At 36.0% G+C, this 13,098-nt stretch overlaps 1 long non-coding RNA gene across 1 annotated transcript in view; it reads left to right on the forward strand.

Moving 5' to 3' along the window:
* LOC125098105 (uncharacterized) overlaps window positions 1–13,098 on the forward strand; it is a 231,376-nt gene that overhangs the window by 175,591 nt on the left and 42,687 nt on the right. The gene's annotated exons all lie outside the window — the stretch shown is intronic.

Here is a 13,098-nt window from a genome sequence, read left to right on the forward strand (position 1 = left end):
TGTGCCTGACCATGTGACCATTCTCTTCCTCGTTAAAAATATGTGTAGAATCTCGTTGCGCTTGTGATTATGATCAGTATTTGTCAAAAGATGCTGTTTTGAACATGATCTGCATGGAGGCCAATGAGGCCAGGCAAAAAGGTCATGCTGAGAAGTACGGAGGCTCTCAGTCATTCGGAAAGTAGGTTATTACCCTTGTTGCAGAAAATTGCACAGTGTACATTCTGTACATCCCTTCCAGTTTAGAAGATTGAGCTGTTTTGCTCATTCTGAGAAAGAAGAACACCCCAATAAGTAACACAGCAAACAGTAAGTGATTTGCCTAAACCCACAAAGGAAGTCACCAGTATACAGGAATAGCTCAGAAGTTCCTGATTCCCTTTCCTTTGCTGATGGCACTAAATAAATGGTCAAAACACTTCAAACTCTTTCTTTCAAAGTAAGTGGAAAACTTTCAAATCAAAGTCTATGCTTCTAAAATTTCTTTTCTAAAGGAAGAATATTTTAAAGAGTGTTTCTAGAAAACAAATATTGCAATCTTATGTGGCCAGTGCTACTCTCTGTGAGCAACAGCTTCTTACCTCCCAGTTTCTATCCCTTCTCTTTATTGCCTTCCCTTTGTGGCAGGGCAGGGAAGTATCCGTTCAATAGGAGGTACCTATGTGTTTGTCTTGGACAGTGCTGCATCTGTCCCCATGCCAGGATAGACAGGCACTTAAAACATTTGATAGATGAGTGAAAGAGAAAAGATAATGTTAGGAGGAGGAGGGAATGGGGAGGACTTTTTAATGGATACAAGATTTTCCTTTGCACCAATGAAAAAAGGTCTGGAACTAGATACTGGTGATGTTTGCCCAATATTGTGAATATACTTAATGCCACTGAATCATATACTTCAAAATGATTACAGTAGTGAATCTCATGTTTTATGTATTTTACCACAATAAAAAATGTTTAAAAACTTAAATTAAGGGTGCCTGGGTAGCTCAGTGGGTTAAGCCTCTGCCTTTGACTCAGGTCATGATCTCAGGGTCCAGGGATTGAGCCCAGCATTAGGCTCTCAGCTCAGCAGGGAGCCTGCTTCCCCCACCCTCTACCCGCCTGCCTCTCTACTTGTGATTTCTCTCCCTCTGTCAAATAAATTAAAAAAAATTTTTAATTAAAAAATGCCTTGCTTCTTACCTTTTAGCTGAGAAGTATCTGCTAATAGACATTCTTTCAGAGTATCACTATTACCTCAGGTGAATTTGCAAATGAAGACAATTTGAAAGAAATCAAAATGCACATCTTATTCCTACTCATAAAGCTTTACAAGTAATTTATCATTGATTGGGTAAGCCTGTTCTAGAACTTCATATAAAGGACTCATTCAACGTGTACTCTTTTGTGTAAGGCTTCTTCTACTCAGCATATTTTTGGGAAATTCAGTTTATACAGTCATATTTTTTCAAGACTAAAATGAAACTACTAAAAGCAAGCCTTTAATGAGGTCCTCCAGTGCTTACAAAAATGGCATTACTTAAATCTGTTGCCTCAGAAAAACACCAGCAATAAAATCTAGCCCTCATCGAGGGATATATAAAATTTTTTTGTCAAGAGGCAAAGCACTCAGAGAACATGTATTTGGGAATATTACATGAATCATACTGACATTGAAAAGTACAAAGCTCATTCCTGTTTTGCTCTGTGCCTTGTAGGATTGCATACAGAAGTTTGTTCTGGAGTCAAAGTCAGCAAGAGCTCCTGCTCAGATCAGGCCCGTGAAGGATGGAGCAAAACCAGATACAGGCAGATCCCCATCCCCTGCCACACTTAAAAGCCATGCATCTGCTTCCAATGATGGGTACCAAATTGTCTGCTGGATATTTTATCGTTTCTTACCTAAAGTGTGAAGCATCGTTTGCTTTCAAAGCAATAGGATACATTTAACAAAATATCGCAATCCCTTGTTTTCTAGATGAAATTTGCAGTCATAGCTGACAAAACTGAATTCTATTGCTAAGCAGTTGTGTTTCAAGCTTCAATTCAAGTGCTTCAAGTTTACTTTAAATGACCTGATGCAAACATATGATTTAGATCTTTAAGTAAGAACTACAGAAGCTCTGCCAGGCTCCATTATTTAGTCTTGAAAGTTCCATTATTTCCAGACATCCGAAAGGCAGAGGATGCCAAGAAATGGGAGGAACAGAAGGCCCTATCAAGAGGTGTCCTGCCAGGGAGATGACAAGACACATATAATTTCAACACCATCCTAATTTGCTTTGCTGACCAGAAGGGGAAGATTCCAGCTTTCTCCATCAACAAAATCCTCCACAACTGAGAACTCTATTTTAAATCTTGTCCGCTGAATTCTCCTCCCACTCCCCACGCACGCCTGTATTTTCCAGGTGCAAAACACTACTTACGTTTTGAAAACCTTTTGTAGAGGTTGGGGGCGGGGGGCGCAGTGAAGGAAGCAAGTAATGAAGAATTGCATCAAGCCGAGTCTTTGACAATAAACTGTATTTGTTTTTTACCTTTATGGAACACCTTTAAAAATCTGACTTTAAAATTAAATTAATGCAATTAGAGAATTTGACAAGAGTTCTAAAGTAGTCTAGAGCTCTAGACTGGATATCGAAGTGATTTTTTTTTTTTAAAAGATTTTATTTATTTATTTGACAGAGAGATCACAAGTAGAGAGGAAGGCAGAGAGAGAGAGAGAGAGAGAGAGGAAGCAGGCTCCCTGCTGAGCAGAGAGCCCGATGCGGGGCTCGATCCCAGGACTCTGAGATCATGACCTGAGCCGAAGGCAGTGGCTTAACCCACTGAGCCACCCAGGCACCCTCAAAGTGATTTCTTAAAGAATGGGAGACATCTCTGTTCCTGGACATACTTAAAACTAGATTAAATTTTCAACTGTCTGGATATGGCTGATGGTGTGATATGGAATTAGATGATATTAAAATTTATTAAATTTATTCAATTATATTTATAAATCTATTGAAATAAAGTATTTAGTCTTCCACTCAGTAATAAATCAAAAAATTATTTTATCACCTACTTGCTGGAGTAATAGTAATTCACAAGTTATAGAATTTTATGCCACTTTTTAAAAAGTATATCTTTAACTTCTTTTCAGTTGTAGATTTTAAAACAACAATTTGGTTGATGTATTAACATGTTAAATTTAGGGGGAAGAGTTAAATTTTAATAAAATCAGTATTGGCATTCTGTCTTTTTATTTTAAAATGATCACTTGTTTTGCATTTTCCTCTTTCATCAGCAGTGTTTCCTTGCAGTTTTTTTTTTTTTTTTTAAGATTTTATTTACGGGACGCCTGGGTGGCTCAGTTGGTTGAGCAGCTGCCTTCGGCTCAGGTCATGATCCTAGCGTCCTGGGATCAAGTCCCGCATCCGGCTCCTTGCTCGGCGGGGAGCCTGCTTCTCCCTCTGCCTCTGCCTGCCTTTCTGTCTGCCTGTGCTCGCTCTCTCTCCCTCTCTCTCTGACAAATAAATAATAAAATCTTTAAAAAAAAAAGATTTTATTTACTTATTTTGACAGAGAGAGATCACAAGTAGGCAGAGGAGGCAGGCAGAGAGAAAAGGAGAAGCAGGCTCCCTGTTGAGCAGAGAGCCCAATGCGGGGCTCGATCCCAGGACCCTGAGATCATGACCCGAGCCGAAGGCAGAGGCTTAACCACTGAGCCACCCAGGTGCCCCTCCTTGTGGTTTTTAAAATTATTTCTTGTGGATTTAAATTTTATTAAACATACTAGACACTAACCTAACCTTTGTGTGCTTGACCTTTTCTGCCTCCATTTATTCACTTACTCAGTGAATAACTTCCATGTGTCAGGTTTCTGGGACAGAATAGCCACTGGGCTCCTGCTGGAGATTTCATTTGAGTAGGAAGATTATGATTATTATCTTAAGATACATAGTGACCGGTGTACCTCAGTCAAGCGATATTTGAAAATTGTGTAAGAACTTAAGTACTAAAAAAAAGACAAAAGTATGTATTTCTCAGCTAATTCAGAGGACAGATCATGAGTCCCTTCTAACTGAGAAAATGAAAATTATAGCCAGAGCACTTAGTAAGGCTTTTTTCCTAAGTGGTCATGATTTGGTAGGATGTTGATCAATAAGAATTCATGTTGAGTCTACTGGAACATCATTTTCTTCTTGGTTTATCCAAATGTTACATTGCTCTGTTTTCACCTCTTAAATAAAACTTCTTGCCTCTTTTTTTAGCCCATTCTACTCACTTTTTTTTTTTTTTTTGCATTTTTGGAATGCTTATCTATATTAATTTGATAAGACATTGCATTTTCTAGTATTTTTAATTGCTGTTTTTATTTTGTTTTCTACCAGGCTATAAACTCCGTCTAAGGAAGAAAGTTGATTGTATCTTTTCTCCTTTTCAAGACTTCTAGAAATTCCAACAAATATTGATTACACAAGTGCAGTTAAAAGGTTTTTAAGATGACTATTTCCATTACATAATTCCACATAAAATTTGAAAACTACAGAAAAGTATAAAGAAGAAAAAGTCACCCATAGTTGAATTGTCCCTTCCTTCTAATATTTTCCTTATTTAAGCTTTACTTCTACATGGATGTAATCCCAGTATATATTTAATTTGTGAAGTAGTTTATCTCAGAACAAAATATTGTTAACATTTTAAAAATATATAAGTGATTATAAAAGTCATTTTAATCATTAGCTAATGTTCTTTTGAGTAAATCTTTCAAAATATACACTTATTTCTGAGGTTATGACAGAGTTGTATGTTTTTCTTTCTTGTTCCATATTATTTCAAAAAGTACTTTAAAATTGTAAAAATTATCTTTCACATTCACATTCACTGAGAATGGATTTTTTTTAGATGTAGTGTGAGTTAAGAATTTTATTTCATTTTCCATGTGTTATTGAGTAATTTTTTCCCCATTCTCCAGTCATGTACGATGCCAACACTCCATATACAAGTTTGTGTTTGGCTCTATTTCTGGATTCTTTATGATGTCGCATTGCTTATCTTTTCATCCCTTAACTAATGTCAAATTATTTTAATTACTTTTTTTTTAAGGAAATGTGTCCATTTGTTCTGTTTTCAAAGTAACTGGCATGAAGTTATTAATAAAATTCCATATTATTTTTTAATGTATGTGGGATCTCTAGTGATGTCCCCTCATTCATTTGTGATATTGGTAAATTGAGACTTTTGTTTTTCTTTCTTTCTTTCTTTCTTTCTTTCTTTTTTTTTTTTTTTTTAAGATTTTATTTATTTATTTGACAGAGATCACAATAGGCAGAGAGGGGGAAGCAGGCTCCTCGCTGAGCCCTGATGCGGGGCTCAATCCCAGGACCCTGAGATCATCACCTGAGCCGAAGGTAGAGGCTTTTTTTTTTAATTTTTATTTTTTTTAATTTCTTTTCAGCATAACAGTATTCATTGTTTTTGTACCATACCCAGTGCTCCATGCAATCCGTGCCCTCTCTAGTACCCACCACCTGGTTCCCCCAACCTCCCACCCCCCCCGCCCCTTCAAAACCCTCAGATTGTTTTTCAGAGTCCAGTCTCTCTTGGTTCAACTCGCCTTCCAATTTCCCTCAACTCCCTTCTCTCTAACTCCCCTTGTCCTCCATGCTATTTGTTATGCTCCACAAATCAGTGAAACCATATGATAATTGACTCTCTCTGCTTGACTTATTTCACTCAGCATAATCTCTTCCAGTCCCGTCCATGTTGCTACAAAAGTTGGGTATTCATCCTTTCTGATGGAGGCATAATACTCCATAGTGTATATGGACCACATCTTCCTTATCCATTCGTCCGTTGAAGGGCATCTTGGTTCTTTCCACAGTTTGGCGACCATCGCCATTGCTGCTATAAACATTGGGGTACAGATGGCCCTTCTTTTCACGACATCTGTATCTTTGGGGTAAATACCCAGTAGTGCAATTGCAGGGTCATAGGGAAGTTCTATTTTTAATTTCTTGAGGAATCTCCACACTGTTCTCCAAAGTGGCTGCACCAATTTGCATTCCCACCAACAGTGTAAGAGGGTTCCCCTTTCTCCACATCCTCTCCAACACATGTTGTTTCCTGTCTTGCTAATTTTGGCCATTCTAACTGGTATAAGGTGGTATCTCAATGTGGTTTTAATTTGAATCTCCCTGATGGCTAGTGATGATGAACATTTTTTCATGTGTCTGATAGCCGTTTGTATGTCTTCATTGGAGAAGTGTCTGTTCATATCTTTGGCCCATTTTTTTTATATGATTGTCTGTTTTGTGTGTGTTGAGTTTGAGGAGTTCTTTATAGATCCTGGATATCAACCTCTTGTCTGTACTGTCATTTGCAAATATCTTCTCCCATTCCATGGGTTGCCTCTTTGTTTTCTTGACTGTTTCCTTTGCTGTGCAGAAGCTTTTGATCTTGATGAAGTCCCAAAAATTCATTTTTGCTTTTGTTTCTTTTGCCTTTGGAGACATATCTTGAAAAAAGTTGCTGTGGCTGATATCGAAGAGGTTACTGCCTATGTTCTCCTCTAGGATTCTGATGGATTCCTGTCTCACGTTGAGGTCTTTTATCTATTTTGAGTTTATCTTTGTGTACGGTGTAAGAGAATGGTCGAGTTTCATTCTTCTGCATATAGCTGTCCAGTTTTCACAGCACCATTTATTGAAGAGACTGTCTTTTTTCCACTGTATATTTTTTCCTGTTTTGTCGAAGATTATTTGACCATAGAGTTGAGGGTCCATATCTGGGCTCTCTATTCTGTTCCACTGGTCTATGTGTCTGTTTTTATGCCAGTACTATGCTGTCTTGGTGATCACAGCTTTGTAGTAAAGCTTGAAATCAGGTAACGTGATGCCGCCAGTTTTATTTTTGTTTTTCAACATTTCCTTAGCGATTCGGGGTCTCTTCTGATTCCATACAAATTTTAGGATTATTTGCTCTAGCTCTTTGAAAAATACCGGTGGTATTTTGATCAGAATGGCATTAAAAGTATCGATTGCTCTAGGCAGTATAGACATTTTAACAATGTTTATTCCTCTGATCCAAGAGCATGGAATGGTCTTCCATCTTTTTGTGTCTTCTTCAGTTTCTTTCATGAGTGTTCTGTAGTTCCTCGAGTACAGTTCCTTTACCTCTTTGGTTAGGTTTATTCCCAGGTATCTTATGGTTCTTGGTGCTATAGTGAATGGAATCGATTCTCTAATTTCCCTTTCTGCATTTTCATTGTTAGTGTATAAGAAAGCCACTGATTTCTGTACATTGACTTTGTATCCTCAAAGGCAGAGGCTTTGACCCACTGAGCCACCCAGGCACCCCAAGACTTTTGTTTTTCTTAATCAGTCTAGCTGAGGCTTACTAATTTCATTGATCTTAAAAATATCATTTAGTTTTGTTGATTTTATCTATTGTTTGTTTTCTATTACATTTGTTTTCACTTATCTTTATTATTACCTTCTCTTTACTTACTTCAATACTGCTCTAGTTGTAGCCCACAAATATTGATATTTTGTACTTCTTCTTTTCATTTTGTTCAACAGATTTTCTGATTTCCCTTATAATTGCTTTATAAAACAGTGGAATTTTAAAAAGGATATTGATTAATTTTCAAATATTGGGAATTTCTCAACTTTCTAATATTGAATTTTAATATAATACCATATGATCAAAGACATATCTATATGATTTCATTCTTTTAAATTTATTGATTTTTTTAATATTGCAGACTATGGTCTCTCTCATTGAATGTTCTAAGTGCTTTTGATGTAAATATGTTTTCTCTTATTTTAGTGTAGTTTATTATAATATCATTGATGTAAATGTGAGCGATAGTATTGTTTATGTTTTCTATATCCTTACTCTTCAGTTTACACTACCGAAAGAAAAAATAAACTAAAATTTTATATCCAGTGAAAACATCTTTCCAAAATGAGAGGAACATGAAAAACATTTCTGACAAATAAAAGCTGAGAGGATTTGCAATTTTAAAAAAGTTATAGTTTAATTAACAATGAGGAGTATCTCCAAGTAAAATCAGGATATTATTTATTTCTCCAGTGATTTGTCAGTTTTTGTTTGATTTATTCTGAAACAGTACCTGTGTGCATATGCCTTTACATTTGTTATAAATTGATTATTATGACTGTCCTCTTTTATCACTCATAATATTCCCTTTCCTGGTGTCTACTCATTTTTACTATGCTTATCTTGTGATTATTGCTTGCATGATATATCTTTTTTCCATCTTTCTACTTTTAGTGTGCCCATGTATAAAGTACTGAATTATGTCCTCCTCAAATTTGTATGTTGAAGCCCGAAGCCCCAGTGTGACTGCATTTGGAGATAGGACTTTTTAGCAGACAATTAAGATTAATGAGGTAACAAAGGTGGGGTCCTAAATAAAGTAGGAGTGCTGTCCTTATGAAAAGAAGAGATGCCAGAGAATGCTCCCTTCCTCGTACACATCCACAGACAAAAGGCCATGTGAGGACACAGAGAGAAGATGGTTAATCTTTGACTTAATGCCTCCAGAATTGTGAGAAAATAAATTTCTGTTGTTTAAGCCACCCAATCTGTGCTATTATGTTATGGCTTCCCGAGCAAACTAATTGAAGTATGTTTCTTATAAGTAACATATAATTGGGTCTTGCTGTTTTTAAAATCTAATTTTACAATCTCTACCTGTAAATGGAGTGTGTAGATTATTTATATCTGTTGATTATTTATATTGTTGTTGATATTGTTGGATTTACCTACCATTAGACTATTTGTTTTTAATTTGCCCTGTCACCATTGTTTTTCTCCTTTCTTGTCCTTTTAAATGTCATTTTAGTACTTTTTAGCATTCTGTCTAATCTTTTCTGTTGGCTTTTTGTTCTTCATTTTTGTTTCATTTATTTCTTTTTAAATGGTGACTTTAGGGTTTACCATATGCATTTCTTTCTTTTCATAGTTTGCCTATAATTACTATTATAACACTTCATTATAATGTAATGACCATTCTACACTATACTCACTTATTCTTTTATCATTTGTACCATTTTTGTTGTGCATTTTCCTTCTACGTTATAAACCCCCACAATATAGTGTTACGTGTATCTTTAATGAAAATTAAAAATTGAAAAGAATTGGGACGCCTGGTGGCTCAGTTGGTTAAGCAGCTGCCTTTGGCTCAGGTCATGATCCCAGCGTCCTGGGATCGAGTCCCACATCGGGCTCCTTGTTCTGTGGGGAGCCTGCTTCTCTCTCTGCCTCTGCCTGTGCTCACTCTCTCTCACTTTCTGACAAATAAATAAATAAAATCTTTAAAAAAAAAAATTGAAAAGAATAGTCTTTTATATACTTATCATTTCCTGTGCTCTCTCTTCATTTGTGTAGATAAAAGTTTCCATCTGGTGTTGATTTCCTTCCAGTGGAAGAACTTCCTGTAACTTTTCTTTTTGCAAATCCTCTCAGTTTTTGTTTGTCAGAAATATTTTTCATGTTGCTCTCATTTTGGAAAGATGTTTTACTGGATATAAAATTCTAGTTTAACTTTATTTTTTCTTCAGTAGTGTAAAGATGTCAATTTATTTTGTTCTGGCTTGGGTTTCTTCAGATAAGAAATCAGTTCATCTTTATATTGATCCATTTTATGTAATGAATCTTTTTTCTCTGATTCATTGGTTTTTGTCAATTTGAAAATGATGTACCTTTGTGTGGTTTTCTTTGTTTGGTCCTACTTACATTTCTCTGGACTTGAGTCTCTGGCTATGTAGATGTTATGAATTTTGGAAGATGTTGGTCATAATTTTCCACATTTTATTCTGTCTCTTCTCCCCTTGTTGGACTTATATGGTAGTTTGCTTCAGAATTTCCTACACATCTTTGAGTCTCTGGATTAATTTTTTATTTTTGTTTTTCCCTTTGTTTTTGAGATTTGTTTTAATTTTTTGCCTTTTTGTGCTATGTGCTCCAATCTGAGAATTTTCCATTGTTATCTTTATACTTAGGGGTCCTCTCCTCTGCAATATGCAATCTGCTTCTAAACTCAGCAAGTGAAATTTTTATTTTAGAAGATGTCTTTCCCTTCTACTAGTTTTATTATTTAAAAAACATTCTGTTTTGGGGTGCCTGACTGGCTCAGTCAAATAGAGGATGCGACTCTTGATCTCAGGGTTGTGAGTTCAAGTTCCACATTGGGCATGGAGCCAACCTATAAAAAAATTTTTAAAAAATCAATAAATCGGGGCGCCTGGGTGGCTCAGTGGGTTAAGCCACTGCCTTCGGCTCAGGTCATGATCTCAGGGTCCTGGGATCGAGTCCCGCATCGGGCTCTCTGCTCGGCAGGGAGCCTGCTTCCCTCTCTCTCTCTCTCTCTGCCTGCCTTTCTGTCTACTTGTGATCTTTCTCTGTCAAATAAATAAATAAAATCTTAAAAAAAAATCAATAAATCATGACTTAAAAATACTCTGCTTCACTTTTAATTATGTTCATATTTTCCTTCAAATCTTTGAACATGTTTATGGAAACTATTCTTAATTCTTGTCTGATAATTCCATCATCTCTGTCATTTTTGGTCTTTCTCTATTTACTGAATTTTTTCCTGGTGATAGGTCACAAGTTCCTGCTTTTTCAGATGTCTAGAAATTTTTTATTGGATAGTAGATGCTCTGAGTTTTATGTACTTGATGCTGGATTTTATTGTTTTCCTTTAAAGAGTTTCACAATCTGCTCTGGCACTCAGTTAAATTACACATTGGTTAACTAAATTCTTTTAAGGCTTGGTTTATGTTTTGTTAAAGTGAGTCTAGAATAGTCTTAATCTAGAACCGGTTAGTTGTGTTCTCCTCTTCAGATGTGTAGTGTTTACTGAAAGCCCTGAATGTTCACATAGGATTGTCCATCCTCACTGGTTAGAAATTGAATGTTTCTTAAGAATATGTGATCACTGAAATTTTAAGTTACATTCTGTGCATGCACAGCTTAGATTTTAACACAGATTTATAAGAATGCCTGGAGCTAATTTTCTGTTTATCTCTTCCATTTCTGATTTTCTGCCTGAATTTCTGCCAAATTCCTTTCCTCTCAACCACATCAAATTCCAATCTATGATTCCTCAATTCAGTGAGCCTATGTGTTCTATTTGGGATCTCCTTCCTGTACCATGGTCCAGAAAGTTTATTCTGGCCCAAACTAGGGCAAGTACAGATCCCGTCTCATATGATTTCTTCTCAGGGATCTGAGGCTCGTTCTACATTTTATTCAATGTTTGAAAATGGTTGTTTATGGATTTCTTTGGGGGGGGCTTCTTATCTGGTTGATATTAATGTATGTTTTCTTTTACTGTAAAATAGGAAAATAGGGATACTACCAACCTTTGGTCAGTTTATCTCCCTTCTAAAGTCCCTGGCCTAAGTCTCAAGTTTTGCTCCTTGATAGGGCCACTTACCCCGTGATTATTCTTCTTCTTGTAGTGCTTATTTAGTCATTTGCCCTCAGAGAACTCTTTCTGTGAGTGTGTTTACTGCTAACCATTTTGAACTCAGCTTTGTTTTTTTTAACACGGTGTGTGTGGGTGGCCCTAGGAGATTTTCTTTGCTTCCTGAAAGCACAGGGTTACAATAAAAAGCACGTTTTATGCAGGAGCTAGTTGTTTGTAGCAAGAAGGACCTACAGATTGTTTTTTCCACTGTGTTGCTGGATAAAAGTTTTTCTGAACTTCTATTTTTAACTGTTAAGTCAATTTATAGATACTGTTTTTAACATCGTGTGTGGATTTTATTTGTGCATTTTTAAGCCATACTGTTAACTTATTTCATGTTTTTCTCCTCATTTCCTATATCTTCTTGTGGTAACATTGTATTTCTCTTTTGTCTCCTCAAGGGATTTAGATGTTGTGATGGTTAATTTTATATGTCAACTTGGCTCAGCCACAGTGCTCAGATATTTGGTCAAACGTTATCCTGAATGTTTCTGTGAAGGTGATTTTTGGAACATTTAAATTGATAAACTTTGAGTAATACAGATTATTTTCCATAAGGTGGGTGGGCCTTGTATAATCAGTAATCAGTTGAAGGCCATAATTGCACAAACACTGAGAATCCCCAAGCAAAACAGAAATCAACGATCAGACTGCCTTTAGACTTGAACTGCAACTCGTAGGTCTCCAGCTTAGTGGCCTGCGCCATTGGATTGTGGATGCACCAGGCCTCCAAAGTTGAATAAGCCTATTCCTTAAAATCTCTCTCTCTCTCTCTCTCTCTTTCTCCCTCTCTGTTGCTTCTTTTTCTCTGGAGAACTCTGACTAATGCAAGCATATATATTGACTTTTTTTTTCAAATGGCTACATGGACATTCTTAACTTGCACCTGTGACTCAACAATATCTGTAGTTCATTACTCCATCTACTTTTTCCCACTTGCTACTGTGTCTAATTGTAGGTTTGTTTTTGTTTAGCATCTTTGAGATTTGTTGTTCTGGATGCTAATGATTAAGACTTATAATATCTATACAGTCTTAAGTATTTTAGTGCATCTTTTATTTTGGTGCATATTCTCTTCCTTATTCTCTTTATTGGGTGTGTGTGGGCTCTTTTCACTTTATCCTATATGTATTTTAACTTCTTTTTCATATGCGCTGTGTTTTATTTCACCTAGTTGCTTATGTGTGATTTCCTCATTTTTATCTTCCAGTCTGTTTAATCCATTCTAGGTGAATCAGTTTTAATGCTTAATGTAGCCATTTATTTTGCATTGTTTAATATTTATTTTCTACTTTTCCACTCCTATATAGGCTTTTAAAATTTACGTATTTTATTTCTATAATTTTTTCTTTAATGATTTAAATGTTTTTTTCTTTCAGATTGTTCTGTAATTTTCATTTCTTGAATGTGTGATTTTGCTGCTTTTCTCTACTATTGTTAACTCCTAATGGATGCATCTTTATACATTTTATAGTTTCTGACTATGGACTCATCCTGAATGGGATTGTGTGTATGAAAGAGAAAGACAAAGAGGAGATGTGGGGGGAGAGCAAGACAGAAATGCAGAGAGAGAGAGAGACAGAGAGAAAGACAGAGACAGAGAAGGAGAGAAAAACTTTATCTTGTGGTCTGAG

The sequence above is a fragment of the Lutra lutra genome, chromosome 4 (assembly GCF_902655055.1).
Source record: "Lutra lutra chromosome 4, mLutLut1.2, whole genome shotgun sequence".
Classification (NCBI taxonomy): domain Eukaryota; kingdom Metazoa; phylum Chordata; class Mammalia; order Carnivora; family Mustelidae; genus Lutra; species Lutra lutra.